Genomic DNA, 21,272 nt, shown 5'->3' on the forward strand with positions numbered 1-21,272 from the left:
ATTTCTCCCCTTTATCATTTATAGCTATAAGCAAAATGTTATTATAAAGGAGAACATAGCATCTTTTTAGGGAATAACATTCAATAAACAAGGTATTCGCCATTGCTTCAAAATTCTTTGTCCATTTCTTATGGCCTAAAACCTGGTTCATACTGATTTTTAAAAAATAATTATAGGTTTTGGTATCTGAGAGGTTTTCTTATCTTCAGGAAGTTTTTCTTATTAATGAATCTAAAATATATCCTTCACATATTTTACATTCTTTATGGGTTTGACTGATAATACCTTTTTGTGGACTATAAATTGAATGAAAAGCAAATATATATACTTAATTAGAAGATATATATACACACACACACATATATACATGTATATGTGTACATACACACATATACACACATGCATACACACACTTAATTGGGAGTGGGTAAAGGATGGACAAGAATAACTTTTGAAAATGCAAAAACGCTCCACAGAGTGAAAATTTCTCTAGCAGTTACAAATTTACTTTGAATTGTCAGAGTGGCAGGCAGGATGGACCATTAAAGAGAGGTCTGGTCTTCCTCTGTCGTAGTCCTTAGAAGTGAACTGTTCTGAATGGGTCATCCTTTTGGAGCTCTAGGGTATTTGTCGACAGGTTTATCAGTTACAAGTCTCTAGCTGTCCTCTTCCCCAAAGACTTCAGAAGGTGCTAACTGACCCCATCACTTAGTGAAACCTACAGGACAGGAAATGGCACTCCAGGAGGCACATAAATGAGAATCCATCTGAATGTTGTAAGATGCTACAAACATCTGAACTGATGGTGACAATTACTGAATCATATTCATCAAAGTGAAGTTCAATGGAAAGAGCAGAAAAAGTAGCACTTTCAGTTAACCAGTGTGTAGCCAGGATTCCAAGACCCCCAAGATTCCTGCCCCCACATCCTATATAGTCTCCTCTCAACTGTGAGTAAAACCTAGGAATATGATGGGATGTCACTAACCAGTTGGTTCTGCACTAATCAAAAGAAAGATGGTCTGGGATTGACCTAATCAAATGAGCCTTTAAAAGGTAAATGAAATCAGGTTTCTTGGTGGCCATGAATTCTACAGCTGCAAAAAGAGAAATTCTGTTAACTACCACAAGAACTTGGAGAAGGCTTGGCAGATGCTCAGATAGGATCCTAGACTCCACCAGCTCATGTGAGATACTGAGCAAAGAGCCCAATTATGGCATGTCTGGGCTTCTGACCTACAGAAAATGTGAGAAAAATAAATGGGCATTGTTTTAAGATGCTGGCTTAATGGCAATCTTTAAAGCAGTAGTAGAAAGGATTAATACACCCAGGCTCTTAACAATAGTGAGAGCAATAAGTTGTGACCTTTCTCTATCTCATATTACATGCCAGGCATTCTTACCACAGCTGTATATATGTGTACACACACACACACACACACACACACACACACACACACATCAACTAATTTAATCCCTGCACAACTTTATGAAGGAGGTTCTGTTTTTCTTATCCTCATTTTGTAGACGAGCAATCTGAGTCCCAGAACAGTTAAGCAAATTGTCCAAGGTCACAGTCAGCAAAGGATGGAGGCTGCAAAGTCACAGGGCAGGTATGGAGCTCAAACCTGAAATTGAGGCCAGCACCAAAGGGAGATGAAGCTATGGGGCAGGGTGACTCAGAGGACCCTGGGGATGCAAAGACAGGTTGTTGGAAGTCCAGGGGTGCTGAGTCTCAGAACTGAATGCCCAAATCTGTGATGTAAGGGGATTGTTTGGGAGTGCAGCTGGCCTAGGAAGGAGGGATTTAAGAGGAGTGGGACAGGGGACGGGAAGACCAATGAGGAGATGCTGCACTCACTTCCTCCACCAAGGGGCTGAGGGACCGGTAGCCCAAGACGCCTGCTTTCCTGTATAAGGCCCTGGGCCTTTTCAACAGTCAAGATGTGTCATCACTCACAAACCCTGTGTTACCAGCCACGGGAGCTCGTGAGGGTGACTGAGCTGGTCGCACACACCTGAACTTGTCCTTCTCCTTTAGTTACTCTCCATGTTTTAATGATCAAATTTAGTTGTTCCCACTCACCTCCTGAGCGTCACAGTTTCCCACTTTCTTGGTAAGAGATTTTTTCACTGACTCATTTTGCGCCAGGGAGAAAAGAAAAGTAACAGCAAAGGAAGAAGAAAAAAGGGGGTAGAAGAATATTGAGTCTTAAGGACCCAGATTTTCTACTTGCACATTGATCATTCTGTTACTAAATATAATAACTTTCCTCCTAATAACGTTATTTTGTCCTAATATTTTACCATATGTGAAAATGAATGGTTTTAGATTCCTTTTTGTTCCCCAGTTAATTTTGTGATCATACAAACACACTTACCAGTGAACCTGGGTAGTCAGGTGCCGTCCTGCTTGCTTCTAGATCTAGGTTTACCCCCAGTATCAAAAAGTGGCTTTGCCCCATACCCAGGCCCCACAGATTGGGCCACACTGCTTCCCAGAAACAGCAAAACCAAGACCCCATCTCTCAGGCACTTGCTCTTATTTCTGTAGTAGAGAAGCAGTGTGAAGACTAGGAGCACGTGCAGACTGTTGATTTGGTACATTTACATATGAATGGTTTGTTTGAGAAATGAGAAGGAAAAACAGAATAAAAGTCAGTACCCCACATTATTATTAGCATATTTATGAGCACATATTGATATAAAATTGCTACAATAAAGTATTGTTGAAAATGGGGAAATATTTTGTCAACATGAGAACCAAAGCTCCCCAGTGATTTCTTTTTTACAACGGCTTTAATTTTAATTTATTTTAAATTTTATTTATGGTTCTTCAGTCAAGAAAGTGGGTTCAAGGTCAGTGAAATCTTTTTAGATGTCAAAAGACCATGTTGGTGACTTATGTGAGGCATTTTATGATACAGACTAAACATTGGTAGCTTACATTCATTGAGGATTTACCATGTATCGGATCTGTTCTAAGCATGCATATGGATTCTCCCTTTTATTCTCAAGTCAGACATAAGCAGTAGGTATTATCATTGTCCCCATTTTACAGATGAGGAGTTGAGGCATGTTATGCAGCTACAATGTCAGCCTCATGATTAATCAACCTAGCAGATGGATATGAAGTGTAATTCCTTTTTCCGCCTCTCTAATTTTCCAGGTGCCTTGATTTTTATTCTGCTTTCCTGACATTTGAATTTGACTCATTTTCCTTGCATTTTCTTCTTTTCCATGATTTTCTGCTTCCTGCTGCCTCCCACCAGCACACAACCCCCAACCCCCTCCACACACACACACACCCTTTTTGATTATTTGGCTCTGAAACTCTGAAACCACTGGCTCTAACCCTTTAACAACTTGAAGGACACCATATTGAGAAAAGGGTGCCTCCCTCATTTGCAGCTCCACACTTCAGGAATAGGAAACAAACTCCTTAACTATTGAATAAGGCAACTCCAAACTAAGACAGCGACTCATACAGACACTCAGGTGAGTATTTCCCAGGACATTCCAGTATCTTTTTGATTGGCTTTTAAGCTCTGAGTGCCTCTTGCCCAGAGGAGAGTAATGGATGGGTATTGGTGCTCTCTAGGAATCATCTGAGACCAAAATAAAGAACAAGGATGTGATTCCCAGGAGGCAGAGGACTGTGGCTCCCCAGAGTCTCAGGAAAAGTAAGGAAATGTTCTTTCTTTGTGCCTCCCCAGATGTTTGCGTGCAACCCTGAACACCACAGGCTCTTCAGCACGCAGCCTGCAAACACTGAGCCTCTGAGCTGCAGCCAGCCTGAACAGTTAGGGCCTGGAGATTTAAATAACTGGAGGTCTGTTTCCAGCTCCTTGCTGCATCCTAATGATGCTGGAGGGAGGCCAGGCCCCAGTCAGGAGAAAAGCCAGAAGGAAGAGCCACCAGGCCAAGAGCTAACAAGGGCAGCCACTGCAGCAGGCGAGAAGCACTGTGCTTTTAATTGCACAAAGTGCACGCTGTAAATTCTCGTCTGCCTTCCTTTCACACTGAGACTTTCCCACATTTACAGTTTCAAGCAAAATCCACATCTTCGTGTTTTAAGTTCACAGTCTAACAGTGTCTCATTCCCTAAAGAGAAGAGGGAGACACTGATTTACTATGATGTCTATTCTATTTAGTCCTTACTAATGCACAGCAACAAACCCACTGTGACAGTTTTTTAAAAAACAGTTTATGTACAACATTTTTGTTTATTAATTTACTTTTTATATGGTGCCAAGGATCGAATCAGTGCCTCGCACATGCTAGGCAAGCGCTCTGCCATGGAGCTACAACCCAAGCCCATGACAGTAGGTTTTAAAAGAACTTTTGAAAGTACTCTTCAAAAAAAGTCAATATCACAAAAAACAATTAAAAAATTATTAAAGAGACATATTGACCAAATGCACTGTATGACCTTTTTTTTTTTTTTTTTTTTTTTTATTGTTGGTCGTTCAAAACATTACATAGTTCCTCATACATCATATTTCACAGTTTGATTCAAATGAGTTATGAACTCCCAATTTTATCCCGTATACAGATTGCTTTATCACACCAGTTACCCTTCCATTGATTGACATATTGCCTTTCTAGTGTATGACCTTTATTTGTACCCTAGATCCAAAAAGACAAATAAGCCTCAAAAATAACTTTTCGATGTAAACCGTCTATTGGATGATTCTGCTGAATGAATGCTAATTTTCTTGTGATGATAATGAGGCTGTGTGAGAGAATGCATTTGTTTTAAATCATGCATATGAATTATGTAGGGGTAAGTCATCATAATGTCTACACCATAACTTGCCAATAAACTTTTATAAATTGTGTGTGTGTGTGTATATATACACATATATTTTCACACATTGGGGAAAGAGAAAGAAGGACAGAAGATAGGGAGGGAAAGAGAAAGGCAGGCAAGGAGAAAGAGGCGTTGTGTTTGTGTCTTTTTCCCTGTAGAGAGATAAGTAAATATGGCAAAATATTAACAGTTGGTGAATCTAGGTCAGGGGGTCCATAAACATTCTTTGTGAAGGATTTGATAGTAAATATTTAACATTTTAGGCCATGTGGGCCACGCGGTGGTCTCAAGAACTCAACTCAGTTGTAACCAGACCACATGTCAATGAATGTGTGTGTCTGCATTCCAGAACATTTCATTTACGAAAGCAGACATTGGGCTGAGTTTGGCCCACAGGCCATATTTGGCCCACCCTGTGCGGGTGGAGCATATACCGTTATTTGCTAGGCCATTCTTAATGACTTTTCTGTACATCTGAAAAATCTCCAAAAAATGTGGGAAAAGGTTCTTAAATTTATAAAAATAGATTTGATGAGGTAGGTTTGAGTTTACTGGCGAAATCAATTCTACAAAATTCAAAGAAAAATGGCTGTCACCTCTGAGATAAAAGTCGCTGAGGTCAGCGCTCAGGTGCGACTGATGGAAAGTTACCATTCCTGGCTAACTGGAAAATTCTGTAATATGAGTCTCAATTCAACACAGAGGCTTGACATGAAGTTCCTGAAAGAGTCTATTTTGCACTAGGCTAATATTAACATATGGATTTAAACCACTAAAGTTTGTGTAACTACCATGCATTAAATCCTCCTTGTTTAGGACCCAGTGGTTTCCCATTTCATTAATTTGTGGGACTGCTCTGTGTATGAAAACGTTCCCCAGGGGCCCTGGTTGAGACCTTGCTTACTGCCCTCCCAGGGCCTCTTCCTCTGAAGAAATCCTAGTACCTGGCTCCCTTCCCTTTTTACTCCAAAGGCAAGATGAAGGAATGGCTCAGGATGCTCTCTAACCCAAGTACAGCCAAGTCCCCAACATGTGATAGGTGCTTACTAAATATTTCAATAAATTAAATACAGTGGGCTAGGTACTCTTCTAAGCAAGTATAACAATGAATGAAACAACAAAGTTCTATAGTATTTGCAATCCATTAAATACCTGGATTTGTTCAAGAAGCACATAGAGGTCTGACATAAGACAATGGAAATCAGAGACTAAATATATCGAAGAACACAGCCTAATATCTTTGAAGGACTTCAGTTAGCCTCTCAGCCTCATTTGCTATGTGTCCTTGGGCATACTTCCTAACCTTTCTGATCTTCATATTCCTAATCCATAAGTGAGGGATGCTACCTACCTTGTATATATGTCATAATCACAGTAAATATATAGTAAGAACTTGGCTCAGTATCTGGTACCTTTTAGGAACTCATTATAGTAGTCCTCTCTCCACTTATCTTCAGGTTTCCCCTCCCCACCCCAGAGGTTTCAGTTATCCATGGATAATCATGGTACAAAATATTAAATGGAAGACTCCAGAAATAAACAATTCATAAGTTGTAAATTGTGTGCTATTATGAGAAGTGTGATGAAGTCTTGTGCCAAGCCACTCAATCCCTCCTGGAATGTGAACTACCCCCAAGTGCAGTGTATCCAGGCTGTATACACTACCTACCTGTTAGTCACTTTGTAGTCATCTCAGTTATCAGACCGACTGTAGGAGTATCACAGTGCTTGTGTTCAATTAACCCTTATTTTATTTAATAATGGACCCCAAACACAAGAATAGTGATGCTGACAATTTTACTGTAGTTATTTTTTATAATTGTTCCATTTTATTATTAGGTATTATTGTTAACCTCTTACTATGCCTAATTTATAATTTAAACTTTATCAGATGTGTATGTATAAGAAAAACCATATATATAAGGTTTGGTACTGTCTGAGGTTTTAGACATCTATTAGGGGTCTCAAACTGTATTCCTTACTGTGTACAGAAGGTATTATAGTGACAGTCTTGTTCACTCCAGTCAGGAAGGAACTCTGGATGATGAGTTGAAGAACAGCTTAACCATTCATGAAAAACAGACATACTACACATACAGCCCTTGCCAGTTACATGGGAGATGATTAAGGAAAACAAAGTAGTTACTGCTGTTGTTACTGGGTTGTTATTTACCACTAGTTTGGCAGTCTTATACACAGCCAGACTCAAACTTAGAGCCATGCTATATACCAACCGTTCACGCATCAGGTAGCTGCTGGTGAGTCCTCATTTTAAATCATTACACAGAAATAAATCCTTGTAGAGTGGTTCCCAGTTTAGTCCAGAAACACTTTCTTCACCCCAAGTGCCCATGAGGGGAGTAGGAATGACAGGATGGAGCAGAGCGATTCAGAGGGAAGATGGGTTCAGAACCACCTGGCAATGCAACTCTGGCCACAGTAGGATGCAGGATCCTAGCAGCTCATAGCCTCAGAGAGGCTTTTTCCACCTAGGACAGCACTTTAGGAGGAAGGGGAGGAGTGTGGCTGGGGGAACCAGCAGGGCATTCCACAGAGGCCCTGGGACACACCGCTGCCCATCCAAGCCTTCCTCCCTCTTTCCTTCAGAAGGGTCCGCTGCCACCTTGCCCTTGCTCAGAAGTCCTTTACACCTGCAAGGGGGCTCTTCCTCCTTGACCTGCTGCATAGAGCAAGTAGTTTTCTGGCTTTGAGGCAGGCGCCCAGTTTTTTGTGGTTCTAAGGAAACCAGGGAGGGAATGGCATGCTCCCTGTGTAGCCACTCACCTTGGCTTTATTTCTTTTTTTTTTTTTTTTTTAAAGAGAGAGTGAGAGAGGAAAGAGAGAGAGAGAGAGAGAGAGAGAGAGAGAGAGAGAGAGAGAGAGAGAGAGAGAGAGAGAGAGAGAGAGAGAGAGAGAGAGAGAGAATTTTTTTTTAATATTTATTTTTTAGTTCTCGGCAGACACAACATCTTTGTTGGTATGTGGTGCTGAGGATTGAACCCGGGCCGCACGCATGCCAGGCAAGCACGCTACCGCTTGAGCCACATCCCCAGCCCTTGGCTTTATTTCTTTAACACCAGATGGGAAACATCAACCTGGTGGTGGATTTATAATTCACAGAAATTGAAGCTAATGCATATTTGGATTTCATATGAATCCACACACCTCGACTCTCAGGTTTTTGTTTTTTCTTCTTTTGCAGTGATGGCGATTGGACCCAGGGCCTCCCATGCTAGGCAAGCCTTGACTGTGGAGCTACATCCCCAGCCTGGACTGCCAGATATTTAAAATGCAATATATAAAAAAACATACATATCATGTTCATTTTCTATAAATGAAAAGACTAGGTGGAAAATATCCAAATGTACCCTGAGATTACCTCTGCTGGATTTATCATTTTTATACATTATTCTTGTAATAAATGTTTAATGTAAAAACCTTAATAAGGATTAGGATAGCTCAGAAAGATTTGCACATCTATCAGGAAAGACCTAGATTTTGTTAGAAAAATCAATAGCTAACATTAATGTTGCTCTTTTATTCTACCTATAAGGCTTTTTAAAATATGATTTTTGTCAGGGTTTCTTACATTCAAACCAAACTTCCTTTAAAGAAATGCAATTAAGAAATTCAGAACTTAAGGAATATATTACCAAAATATCTTCAGGAACTTAACCCATAATTAACAGAACTTGGGGGATTTCTTGGACCTGCTCTAGGCGTACAGTGACTGCCCCAGCATGTATGTGTTCCAGTCAAGCACAGGGAATTGGCTGATGTCCAACAACAATCAGCACTCGCCAGACTGTCAATACATTTTTATTTGCCAGGAGCACTTAATGAGGATACCAGCTCTTCCACTGAGAGGAAAGAGAACTCATTCTGCCTGCAGAATTCTAGGGTGGTTTGACCCAGAATGTGGCAGCAGCCGGGTGACTGCTTGAAGTCAAAGAAAAAAATTTATGCATGGGAAAGGAGCAGACACATGGTGGACTGGAAAAGAGGGAATGGAAGGTTGGAAGGGGGAGAAAGCAATGAAAGGTAAGACTGGGGAGGGCTGTGAGGGTCCTGCTAATGGTCTAGACTATTCTCTGGGCAATGGGGAATGCAGGCCAGTTCATGGAGTGGAAAGGGGTCCTGGAGTCCTGCTTTTGTGTTAGGAGAGTATGTTGGGCTCACTCGGAGAGACCCACTGGTAGGGCTGAGGGTCTATGAAGAGGCTATTCCAAGAACTCAGGGAGAACTAACCCAGAAACAATAAGAACAGGGTGACAGGGAGGATGGGAGCACCTCTCTTTGGCTTGGCAGCTGAGTGAATTTGAGAATCCATAACAAGGGACTTGAGTTGAAGCCAAAGTTGTTAGACATTGATATCATCTTAAGGAATGAGAGTAAGGGGAGAGTTAAGGAGAAAAGTCACGAAAATAATTTTGAAACACTCTCTACTTAGAGAGCCATAGCTCACTGAGAACTTATATTTGGGTCTGGAGTTGAGAAGTGAGGGTCCTGCAGAAAAACCAGCTCCTGCACATAGCAGAAGTCGAGGGAAAGCAAGATATTTTCCATGAGAGCTCAGAAAACAGGAGAGGCTATAACAGAACTATCCAGAATACCCGCATTTAAAGGATGGCTAGAGGGGGAGGAGACCCTCGTGCCTCAGGAGGAGAAAAAGTGAGCAGGAGGAGAACAGGGAAGCTCGGGGTCAGGGAGGCAGCTGCAGGAGGACACCTGGGGGCACGGATTCACACTGTACCATGTGTTGGCGTCAGATGATGCAAATCCCATTGCGGATCCCAGCTCTGCCACTCGCTGGCTGAGTAGCCTTGGGCCAGTCACTGGAACCACCTCTGCATTAGTTTTTCTCTGTTAAAAGCCCAAGTCCTTACAATGGCCTCCCAAGCCCACTCTGACCACATCTCCTGCCACTCCAGCCAGGCACAAGTTCTCCTTGGTCAAACACACCAAGTAGCTCTCTGCCAAGACCTTTGCATTGCGTTTGTTTGTTTGTTTGTTTCCATTTTCAACCTAGAGATCACCTAGAAACCTATCTGGTATAAAATCATAAGCATTTAATAGAAATGTGTGAAATGAACGAGTATAAAAATGGAGCTACTCATGATACCATAGGACTATTGTATGGAATTAAATAAGAAAATGTATGCAAAGTGCTTAGAATAGGAGTGTTTGGCACATGGCAATAATCCAATAAATGTTTTCCATAATGATGCTTATTTCTATTATTAGGATGAATACTGTTAAGCCATTCATGAATGAATTTTCTGATGAGAAGCACGATACTGAGTTTTGGAGAATTTCAAGGAAACAATCACTCAAATTTCTGAAAGTCAAAGAAGTCAGTGTAAATAAAAACAATAGAGCAAATAGAGAGAGACATTTTGGGGACCTTTAGCAGAGAAGAGGTGATGATAGGTGGTGGGTCAGAGGAAGGTTGGCTGAGTGTTTCTCTTAAGAAACCTTCAGGAAAGGAGAAACATGGTTCTCTTCTTCCAGAGCCTCTGCCCTCCTAGACACTGAGGTCATCCCTTCAGGAGCAATCCCACTCAAGGGATAGAGAGCTCCTGTATCCACTGTTCTTTGACCTTGGCCTTGTCCTTCCAGGTTTCTCATTCCATCTTTCCCTGCTCAACACAACACCTGCTCCTTCCTCTCTAGCTCTGACCTTTCCTCTCTTTTTCCCTCTCTCCTTCTTGCCTTATTTCCTTTGTGATCCAGTCCCAGCCAGCTTGACTATTCCACTACTTCACTTTGTCACTGTATTAGGTAACAACAAGGAGGGGAAAGGAACAGTACAGGTGGGACAGTTAGGCCTGGTGGCTAACCCAACCATCTCTTGCCTTGACTTGAAGAGGGATCAGTCCCATGTCTACATGTTCCCCAGGTTGGTGTGGGAGAAGGACCGGGTTACACCCAGCTTGTTCTGGATTCCCTCTCTGGGAAAGACAGCCTGTCTGCAGGACACATGTGTCCTGTCTGTGTCTGCCATGTGGTAAGAGGCCTCTCCACGGGGGAGACTGTGGTTGTCCATCTGTGCCAACGGGTGGATGCATTTGTTTAATTCAGGAGTGAGGACTAGCAAACCCACTTGGCTGCAGCCCTAAAACCATGCTCTCCAATTTGTTTCATAAGAAATAAAGCCAATATTTTGCCCTCTGATGCCTGTGCTTTATCTCAGCTAAGAGGGGAAGAGAGGAGCACTATTTATTGACCATCCTCAAACCCTAACACCCAGCTCCCAGTGCTTCTGGAAATAATGGTGCTGCTCCTGGATTTGGAGCTGTTATGTATGAGCACCGGCCTCAGTGTGCCCAGTAGATGCACATCTCTGGTCCTTGAAGAAGTTGGCACTGCCTACGTTCTTCAGTCCCTCTACCATGTCTTCACCTTCTTCTCCCTCACAGATGGCATTGGTCGCCAAGAGTTAGATCCCCTCACCTTACATATCAAAGGTCTGCATCTAAAAACTATTTTTTTAAAAAAAATGAATATAAAGTCAGATATTCTATTCTAAGGCATTTTGAAATAATGACAATATTTTTTCAATAATAGGAGCAAAATGTGAGTCTAAATCAGAGCAAAGATCAAATAGCAAAGATCAGAAAGATCCAAAAGGTTATGCTATACTTCACTTTTGTTTAGTTTACAGTTTCTTCACAGTGATGTATATCATACCTACTGTATGAAAGGCAATGTGTCAAGTGCCTTGGACAGGAAGGGTCATCATAGTAGTTGGGATTCTAATTTGCAAGTAAGAGAAACCCAGACAGAAACAGGCATATGTTGCATGCAACCCAACCACAGGGGGAGGTGGGGATGCAGGTGACACTTTGAAACAGCTAGAAAACATGGCCTCATGAATTAGGGGCCTAGACTTGCTTCATCTCCTGTCTGCCCTCTCTGCATGTTGTCTGATCGTCTCTCACTGCTCACAGATTTCTTCCATATGGGTCCCCTAGTTCCCAAGTTTCATGCATGAAAGTTATCCCTCCCTCAGAGGACCCATACTTTTTCTCACTTGCATTTGAAAAAAAAAATCCCAAGAAATGAACCATATTGACTGGCCTACACTCAGGTTCCCTCCAACGGTGGCTAATGGAATCAGGCAAAAGAGATCATAGATCCTTTAAACATGTGGTGGGGAGAAGTAGAAAAGGAGGAGTTTCCAACAGGAGAGTGGGTTTCCTTAGGAGGGGACGCAGGGCACAGGGAATACTGGCTACTCACAAAAGAGGATCAGAAGTGGATTTTTCTTCTCACAAATTATATAGAGCAGAATACCGAATTACTACTACTACTACTACTACTACTACTACTACTACTACTTAGAACAGACTAAACACATCTGATCAAATTTAGTTTTGCTTTAAAAGTATTCTTTTAGAAGAGTCTAGAATTAGGCTGTAATGTTGCATCAATTTTCCAAAATGCCACAGAATGAAGTAAGCATAAGTTACTTAATTAACTTCTTCTACAAGAGCTTTCTCAAGCACAATCTCCAACAGTTCCCCACAATACAGCAACTGGAGCCTAATTCTTCTTCCCTTGTGAGACACAAGGAAATAGAATGTCTGACCCCAAAGAATCCATTGGCTGTGGCAACTTGATTTTCTCTCTCTTGCTGAGTTCTAGATTCATGGTTATCCATGCAGCTCCTGCCTCTCCTCCCAAGGACTTGACATTCAAGCCCACTTGAAGATCTATACCACAATGTTCTCTTCAGGAGAAGTGGGAATCTAGATTATTTGGAAAAACATTTAGATAGCAAGGAATTGATCTCCCTGAAAAATGACTATTTCCCAAACTATTTAACCTAACTCTAAAACTCACCATAAGCATGAAGATATTATATGCCAGATTGTTTTCCAACATAATTCACTAATCATACTTTGGAGATTGAATGAAAAATAGCCTTCACTTACATTACAATGAAACTGCTTAAATCCTCTATCCTATTCCGTTAAATAATACCCATATATTTAACATGAAAAATACAACCAAGAACAGTGATAAGATGTGGTCTATAATCTGATATGGGTTTGGTACTGGTCCATGAAGAAATAAATGCAGAATTGAAAAATGGCATTACAATCACACAAACTGTGTATCAACGAACTCTTCTCACTCAACAGGGGATATACCATATTGAGTGTTTTCCAACCTCCACGAGTCACATATTGTATTGAACTGTGTATTAATGGCAGCAGAATCACCTATCAGTCTATGATAGATCGGTAGTTTAACAATGACCACAGAAAAATGCAAATCAAACACACGAGGTACCACTTCATGGTCATTGAATGTCTACTATAAGGAATAACAAGAAAATTTACAGTTGGTGAGAATATGGAGGAATTGGAACCACTGTATGTTGCTGGTAGGAAGGTTAAAAAGGTATAACTGCTATAGAAAAAAATATTGATGGTTCCTCAAAGAGTTAAAGACAGAATTACAATGTGATCTGGCCGTTCTACTTCTAAATGTATACTCAAAAAATTGAGAGCAGAATTCAAATAGAAACTTGAAGAGCTATGTGAGTATTCCAGAGTATTAACAATCCATATGTCCATCAGCAGAGAAGTGGATAAGCAAAATGTGGTCGATGCTTACAAAGGGAATATTATTTGGCCTTAAAAAGGAGTGAAATACGGACACATGCTACAAAAATGGACATCATGCTCAGTGAAATAAGCCAGACATAAAAGGACAATCATACTGTATGATTCATACTTGTATAAGGTACCTAGAGTCATCAGATTCATGGAGACCAAGAGTATAACAGAGGTTAACAGGGCCTGGCGGGGCAGGGAATATTGGAAAGCTTAATGCTTAATGGGTACAATTTCAGTTTATGATGGTGAAAAAGTTACGAAAACAGTACTGTAGACTAAACATCTACAGAAATCATCTGTCAACACCTAGTCCTCAAGGTGATGGTATTTGGAGGTGGGACTGGGGGATCAGATTAGGTCATGAGGGTAGGACTCTCATGAATGGAATTCTGCCCAAAGAGATTCCACAGAGCATCCCTGGCCCTTCTCATGTGAAGCTATAGCCAGAAGATGCCATCTATAAACCATGAAATGTGCCCTCACCAGACACTGAATCTGCTGGTTCCTTGCTGTTGGGCTTCTCAGCCTCCAGAACTATGAAAAATAAAGCTGTGTTGTTTATAAGCACCAGTTTATAGTATTTTGTTATAGCAGCCCAAACAGACGGGACAAACGGGTAGCGATGATAATTGTTCAACATTGTAAATATATTTCATTTCTCTAACTTGCCTACTTAAAATGGTTTAAATGGTCAATTTTATCATGGGTTTTAGTAAAAAAGCCATTCACAGCAATAAAACTTGTTCTTCATCACATCACACAGTCCTGGAGTATATGTCCTCGGGGATTCTGGATCAAAGAAGGTGGTAGAAATGTGGCATAAGATATTCCCCAAGTAGAAGCCATAATGCCTAGACTCACAGTTCTGAGAAATCCTCATCAAGAAACTCCTTCAACTCATCATTCCCTGAACTTAACTGAAGTTCAGAATCCTGTGTTCTACCATCTACCTCTCAATCCCATGAAATGCCATATAGGAAATGCTGAGCCAGATAAACTGCTGAAACAGAGATCATACTTTGATGTGACGCTCAGACGAGAGTGAAAGATTCATCACACCTCAGTTGTGGCCCGTAATCTGAAACTGTCAACCTTCCATCCATTCCTTCAGGGGCAATGCCGACCCCCAGAGCACACGGGGCCAACGGAGTCCAAGAGCAAGGGTCTGATTCATCTCTGCCTCCTTCCAGCTTCACATTAAAGGAGACATTTCACCCTTGTCTCTCCAGGGTTGCACGTTAAGACAACGATTTACTAGTCAGGGGTGACCCCAGGAACAAAGTCCTTCACAGTCCAGGTCAGGCATGTGGATGACATTAGAAAAAAAAGCAGGCTTTCAGAGGCCACAGGAGTATGCAGTTGCAGGAGCCACACTGCTAGACTCAAATGCCATCACCCCTGTCGCCTTTGGAGGTCACAGCCTCTCCACTGAGAAGGGTGAAAAAGCCAGCAAGTAAGAAAATACCAGAAAGTCAAAAGCCATAGGTGACCTTTGCACTCATTGATGTCGACCATGACCTGAGATAATTTGAGTACTTAAAATTTTCAGTTGGAGAAAAGCTCACTGAAAACATTCCGTGGATATGAAAATGTACAGGAAAAGGAAGAAGCAGGGATTCAAAGCAAAAGAGAAGAATCTGGTGGAAATAGCACCCCCCCCCCCCTTTTTTTTTTCTTTCAAGTCTATCCGGTTCTTAACCCAAGCTGGGGCCACCTTCACAATTCCAGGGATTTTTTTTTTTTTTTTCCTATGTAATTCAAAAAAGGTGTGGAAAAAAGATTGTCTTCAAATAACTCTAGATTCTCGACTTGGTAATCACGCACAAGTGGAAACCACATTTTGTCTTCAAGGAATGTTTTTAAAAAAGCATATTCAAAATAATAAATTTTCCATGGATACCGACTTCCTCTTTCCAAGTTAGTGTTTGGCTTAATTTATACAATAAATCTAATGGGCAAGTTATCTCTCCCAAATAGCACCTAGCACATTCTTGGCATCTAAAAGGAGTTAACACGTTGCATATGCTGTTCATGTTCACAAAACAACATATCTGAAGGAAACTAAAGTCACCAGGGAGGGAAATGAGGGAAGAGGGTAAACATAGGAATGTAGAAGGCCACCAGTGTGACTGCAGGGGACCCTCTCCCACACACTTGGTTTTTTTGAAGGTATATACATAGGTACCTAAGGATAAGATGTCTGGGACTTTGCAATTTCTACCAAATTTAAATCCAGGAACCTAGCCCTAAGTATGCCTATCTTCCAGACATAAAGAAAAAGCATGTTTAAAGTAAGTTCTGCAGGATTATTATTTGATAAGTACAATTTCAGTTTGGGATGATGAAAACATTCTGGAAACAGATTCTGGTAATGGTTGTACATCAATGGTAATATACTCAATGCTACTGAACTATGCACTTAAAAATGGTTAAAATGCTGGGTTAAGTTCTCAGAAACACACACACACACACACATTAAAATGGTAAATTTTATGTTATATATATTTTACCACAATTATTAAAAAGTCAGTTGAGTTCATCTCAAGGTCATGGAGCATGCCCTTAGCAGAGCAAAGAAGTATACCACTCTCACTCTGATTCAAAAGCTATTATATTTCCCTGCATTTCCCAAAATGCCATTAAAAGATGATGAAGATGAAGACATTTACAATGTAAATAAGTAAAAAAAAAACAATGTAAATCATTAATGATTTCCTGAATGTTTTCTATGTGCCAGACCCTATTGTAAGCAATTAATTAATAAAGAAAGTATATTTAAAAATTACTCCCTCACATCAACTCTACAAGGAAGATACCTTTATTATTCTGAATTTCCCTGATTGGAAAGTAAAGAACACAAAGATATATAACTTGCTCGAGGGCACACAGGTAAATGACTGAATCAGGAATCATATCCAGCCAGCGTGATTCCACAGATCACATCACTGCATTGCCTCCTGGGGAAGAAATTTTGGCATGTAGCATATGAAGACATAAACCTCCCCAGCCTCAAGAAGATGCACCAATAAAGAATGTCAGTGGGCTATGAATAATGTTTAGATGGGCTAATAAATGTCACTGCACACCTGGTCTGGGCGGAGGCTATTCTAGAGACCTGCTCAAATACCATCTTCCGTGAAGTCTCCTGTGTGTCTGGGGCTCATGGTCCCTTGGCACTGCCTGAGCCATGGAGGTAGTGACAGCATGTCCACACAGCTCTGAATTATGGCTGAAGCCCATGGTTTATTCTCCATTATCCTTGGGTTATCACCCAGGGGTTTATATTCAGGCATGAACCCACAATTTTAGGACTAGCTCTGTGGCTAGTACAACACATGTTTTCAGTAAGTTTTAAAAAGTCACTTGGAATAGTTTAAATAGTTTATTCATTGTGGCACTATTCACCATAGCCAAGCTATGAAGACAACCCAAGTGTCCTTCAATGGATCAATGGATAAAGAAAATGTGGTGCATATATTTACAAAGAAATGTTATTTAGCCCCCTTAAAGAAGGACATTCTGTCGTTTGTGACAGCATGGATGAATCCAGAGGACATCACACTACGTGAAATAAGCCAGTGAGAAAGACAAATATAGTGTGACCTCACATGTAGAATCTGAAAACACTGAACTCAACAAAGAAGAGAGCAAAATGGGGGACAGTGGTTGCCAGGGGCTGTGGGAAATGGACTGTGTCATGGGGTACAAACTTTCACTTACTACTAGATGAATACATTCCGGGGATCTGGTTTACAGTATGGTGACTATAGTTAATAATACTGTATTGCCTATTTAAAACTTGCTAAAAGAGTAGACCTTTAGTGTTTTCACCACACAAACAAACAAAAGGTTAATTATGTGAGGCAAAACTTGTATTAATTAGCTTGACCGTGGTTGTGATTTTACAGTTTACATATGTTAATTATTATATTGTATGCCTTAAACATGTTTTTATTTGTCGATCACACCTTAGTAAACCCAAAGATAGATAGATAGAATAATAGAGAGATAGTAAATAATAATATCATTCATTCTTTAAAAGTTAGCTCTGTAACTATCCAGTTCTGGAATTCTTATCAACATTAACTCAATTACTGTACCAGCCTCTTCAATTTCTCTTCCAGTCAGAATTTGTAGTTCTGGGTTTAATTTTGATAATTTATACTTTGCTGAGAAATCATTTTTTTCTCTTGGTTTCCAAACCTCTTACCATAGGTTTGTTTATGCAAGTCTCAAAATGATTTTTTTTTTATTTAAAACTTGTATGTCAAAGGTCATGACAAGGGGAATAAACCCACAGAATGAAAGACATTTTTTTTGCCAATCAAATACCTGACAAAGTACTTGCATCTAGAATATATAGAGAATGCTTACAATTACATAATAAAAAAAATTGACAACAGCAAAAAACTCCAAACAGCACAATTAAAAAATGGACACATGATTAGAACAAATATTTCTCCAAAAAAAAAAAAAGATGCAGAAATGGTCAATATACACATGAAGAAATGCTTAATGAGCTGGAGGTCTGTCTAGCTCAGTAGTCCAGCACATGGTTAGCAAGTCTGAGTTCCTGGTTCCATCCTCTATAGCTACCCACACAAATGCTTAACAGCAGTAATAATTAGAGAAGTGCAAATACAAATCACAATGAGATGCCAATTCATATTTTAGAATGAGTATTATAAAAAAAACAGATAATAACAAGCACTGATCAGGATGCAGAGAAATTGAAACCCTTGTGCCTCACTGGTGGGAAGGTAAAATGGTGCAGCCACTGTGGAGAACGGTATGACGATTTCTCAAAAAAATTAAACATAAGATTACCACCTGATCCAGCAGCTTCACTTCAAAGAATACTCAAAAAGAGTGAAAGCAGGGATTCAAACAGATATTTGTACACCCATATTCATAGCAGCGTTATTCACAATAGCCAAGAGGTGGAAGTAACCCAAGAGTTCACTGATGGATGAATGGATACTCAAAATGCATCTCTCCATATCCATATAATGAAATAGAATTCAACCTTATAAAGACAGAAAATGTGGACACATGCCACAACAAGAATGAGCCTTCAGGACACTCTACTAAGTGAAATACAGCTGTCACAGAAGGGCAGATATATATATGATTCTGCTTATATGTGGTACCTGGAGTAGTCACATTCAGAGAAACAGAGAATGCAGTAGTGGTTGCCAAGGGTTGAGTACAGGGAATAACAGGAGTTAGTGTTTAATGAATACAGAATTTTAATTGTGAAGATGAAAAAGTCCTGAAGATGGTTGTTATTGAGGTAACATTGTGAATGCCCTTAATTCCAGAGAACTGTATACTTTAAAAGATTAAAATGCTAAATTTTATGATGCCAACCAGTCCAGCACCCACCGGGCTGAAGCTACCATCAAAATAATTTTAATTTCTCTTGTATCTGCTGTTTTGCCACTTCTTTCTTCTTCCTTGTTTTGTATTCTTACAATACCACTTTTTCCTTAATTGGGCTTTCAAAAGGATTATCAATTTATTGGTCTTTCCAAAGGACCAGTTTGAGATTTATTTATCCATTCTTCCATTCCTTTAAATTTAACTTTTATGCTTATTATTTTCCTCTTGTTGATTTTAAGGTGTATCTTGTTCCTCTTTATTTCCTAAGCTGAGAAATCAGCTGCCCTACTTTCCTTCATTCTTTAATAATGAATAAAAAGTTTCCGGAGTGCAGAACTCACAGTGCTTAGAAGTCTGGATAACTAAATATCCTCTCCTTCATTTCTTTCCTGGTAATTTTTACTTCCTCTTGGGTTTCCGCTTTGATCCCAGGGTTATCTATGAGTGTGCGTCATAATTTGCAAGCAGATAAGTTTTTTTTGGATTACCTTCTTGCTTTCATTTCTCCTCCCACTGCATCATGATCAGAGCGTGAGACCTTTTAAACCCCTCTCCTTTCTTTGAGCTTTTGAAGGGTCTCTTTACAGTCAAGTACGTGATTTGCGGGGAGGAGGGTAAGAGTACATGTTCTATGGACATTTAATAGTCTATTTTTACATGGTGGACCTATGATCTTTGGAAAATGAAATGAAATTTGTTCACATAGTAATTGTTCTATAGGATACCCAGTAAGAGGGGGTGAGAAAAAGCACTACAAGTATATAAAATGAAAATTGTACTTACTTGCCTCACAGTGTTACTGGGGAAAAATGAAATGAGCTCTGTGTTCTCTCCCTCCCTGCACTATGGCTTTTGGAAAATCCCAGGTAGCTACTGAAATACTGGCCTTAAAAAGCAGCTCCTCTGTGGCCCTTCAGGTGGAGACTGGGTCTTGTCAGGCACAGGGGATCACACAGAGTGGAGAAAGGGACACTCCACTGAATGTACATGACACATGCTGGACAGGAACCTGCAGAAAGGCAGTCATCCCCAGTCAAGCGTCCTTTGAAGCAGTGAAGTGTTTTCAATCCCTTAAAATGCTGCTTGAGTATGCAGTGGGGGCGGGGAGGAGGGCAGATTTACAGCAATTTTGCTGTGATACTCACCACTGTAGAGAATATTTTTGAAACTAAAAACTGATTGAGAAAGACATCAAAAGAGTTTGATTTGTTTGATGTTTAGACATACATACATGATGCAGCTTGCTGTTGTATTAATGATGGCCGTCTGTAAGCCAGATGGACTGTGAGACTGTGTCAAGAGGCGTCTGACTCAGTGCCGCTGGGAAGGCAGATGAAGGGGAAAGCATTCTCACAGAATTGATTCCCACACCCCATGTTTTAGGGTGCAGCACTAAAACACTACTGGGAGCTCAATAATTCAAAAAATTACAATTAACTTTAAACACCTCTTTTGCCTGATTCAATACCACTGGAAAAAGATGCTGTCAATGTTGGAGACTGGGCAAGACTGTAATAGGACAGGAAATAGTATGTAGTAAATCGTACTGACATTCAGAGGTATAAAGTCCAGTATAAGCCAGCCAATGGCTTATACACTGCATAATCATTTTAGATTTGACATTCTAAAAGCAACTCTTCATCTAAGTATTTTGACAAATAAAAAGAAAAAAAAAATAAGTGCAACCCCACCCTCCCAGAAAATTCTTTTAAAGCTCTGTCCCACTAAAACATAGTTTTCTTTCTTTCTCTCTCTCTCTTTCTTTCTTTCCTTTTTTTTTGCTTTTTTCATAAAAAATACACAGAATAAAAACATATATGAGGAGGGGAATTTATTATACTCCAAAAATTTAAATGCAAATTAAAACAATAGCATAAAAATGGTTTACCCATCAGATTGGTCAAGATAAAAAAGAATTATAAAATCTATTTCTGGGGAAAGAAGTTGACAGTCTCATATTTGGCTAGTAAGAGTGTAATCAGTTTCATATTGTCTTTTAGGAAGGTGATTTAGAAAAAAATGCCAAAAGCCTTAGAATTTTGCATTTGTGGATTCAGCAATTCACATTCTAGGTTTCTGTTTTAAAGGCTAACATGGATAATTCCCAAAGGTTTTTGTAAAAGAATATCTATTGCAACACTGCTTATAATGAAAAACTGGAAAGAACATAAATGCTTAATAAGGGATTGCTCAAATAGTATTATGGTATATACTTAGGTTAGAAATTATTGGCATATGCTTCTCTTGCTATATTTAATTTTTGTTAGGCATTAAAATGATTTGAAGAAGTTTAATCCTGATGTCTAAATTATGCAGATATTTGAAAAAATATTATATGCAGATATTTTAAAAACACAATTGGGAAACTCAAAATAGGAATCATTAAACATTAGGCTAGGTACTTTTAAAGTTATTTTTTCTATGTGTGTATGTGTATCCATATGTATAGA

At 39.9% G+C, this 21,272-nt stretch overlaps 1 protein-coding gene across 16 annotated transcripts in view; it reads right to left on the bottom strand.

Annotated features, from left to right (window-relative positions):
* Limch1 (LIM and calponin homology domains 1) overlaps nucleotides 1–21,272 on the bottom strand; it is a 313,082-nt gene that overhangs the window by 95,830 nt on the left and 195,980 nt on the right. The gene's annotated exons all lie outside the window — the stretch shown is intronic.

Source organism: Urocitellus parryii, chromosome 10 (assembly GCF_045843805.1).
Source record: "Urocitellus parryii isolate mUroPar1 chromosome 10, mUroPar1.hap1, whole genome shotgun sequence".
NCBI lineage: Eukaryota > Metazoa > Chordata > Mammalia > Rodentia > Sciuridae > Urocitellus > Urocitellus parryii.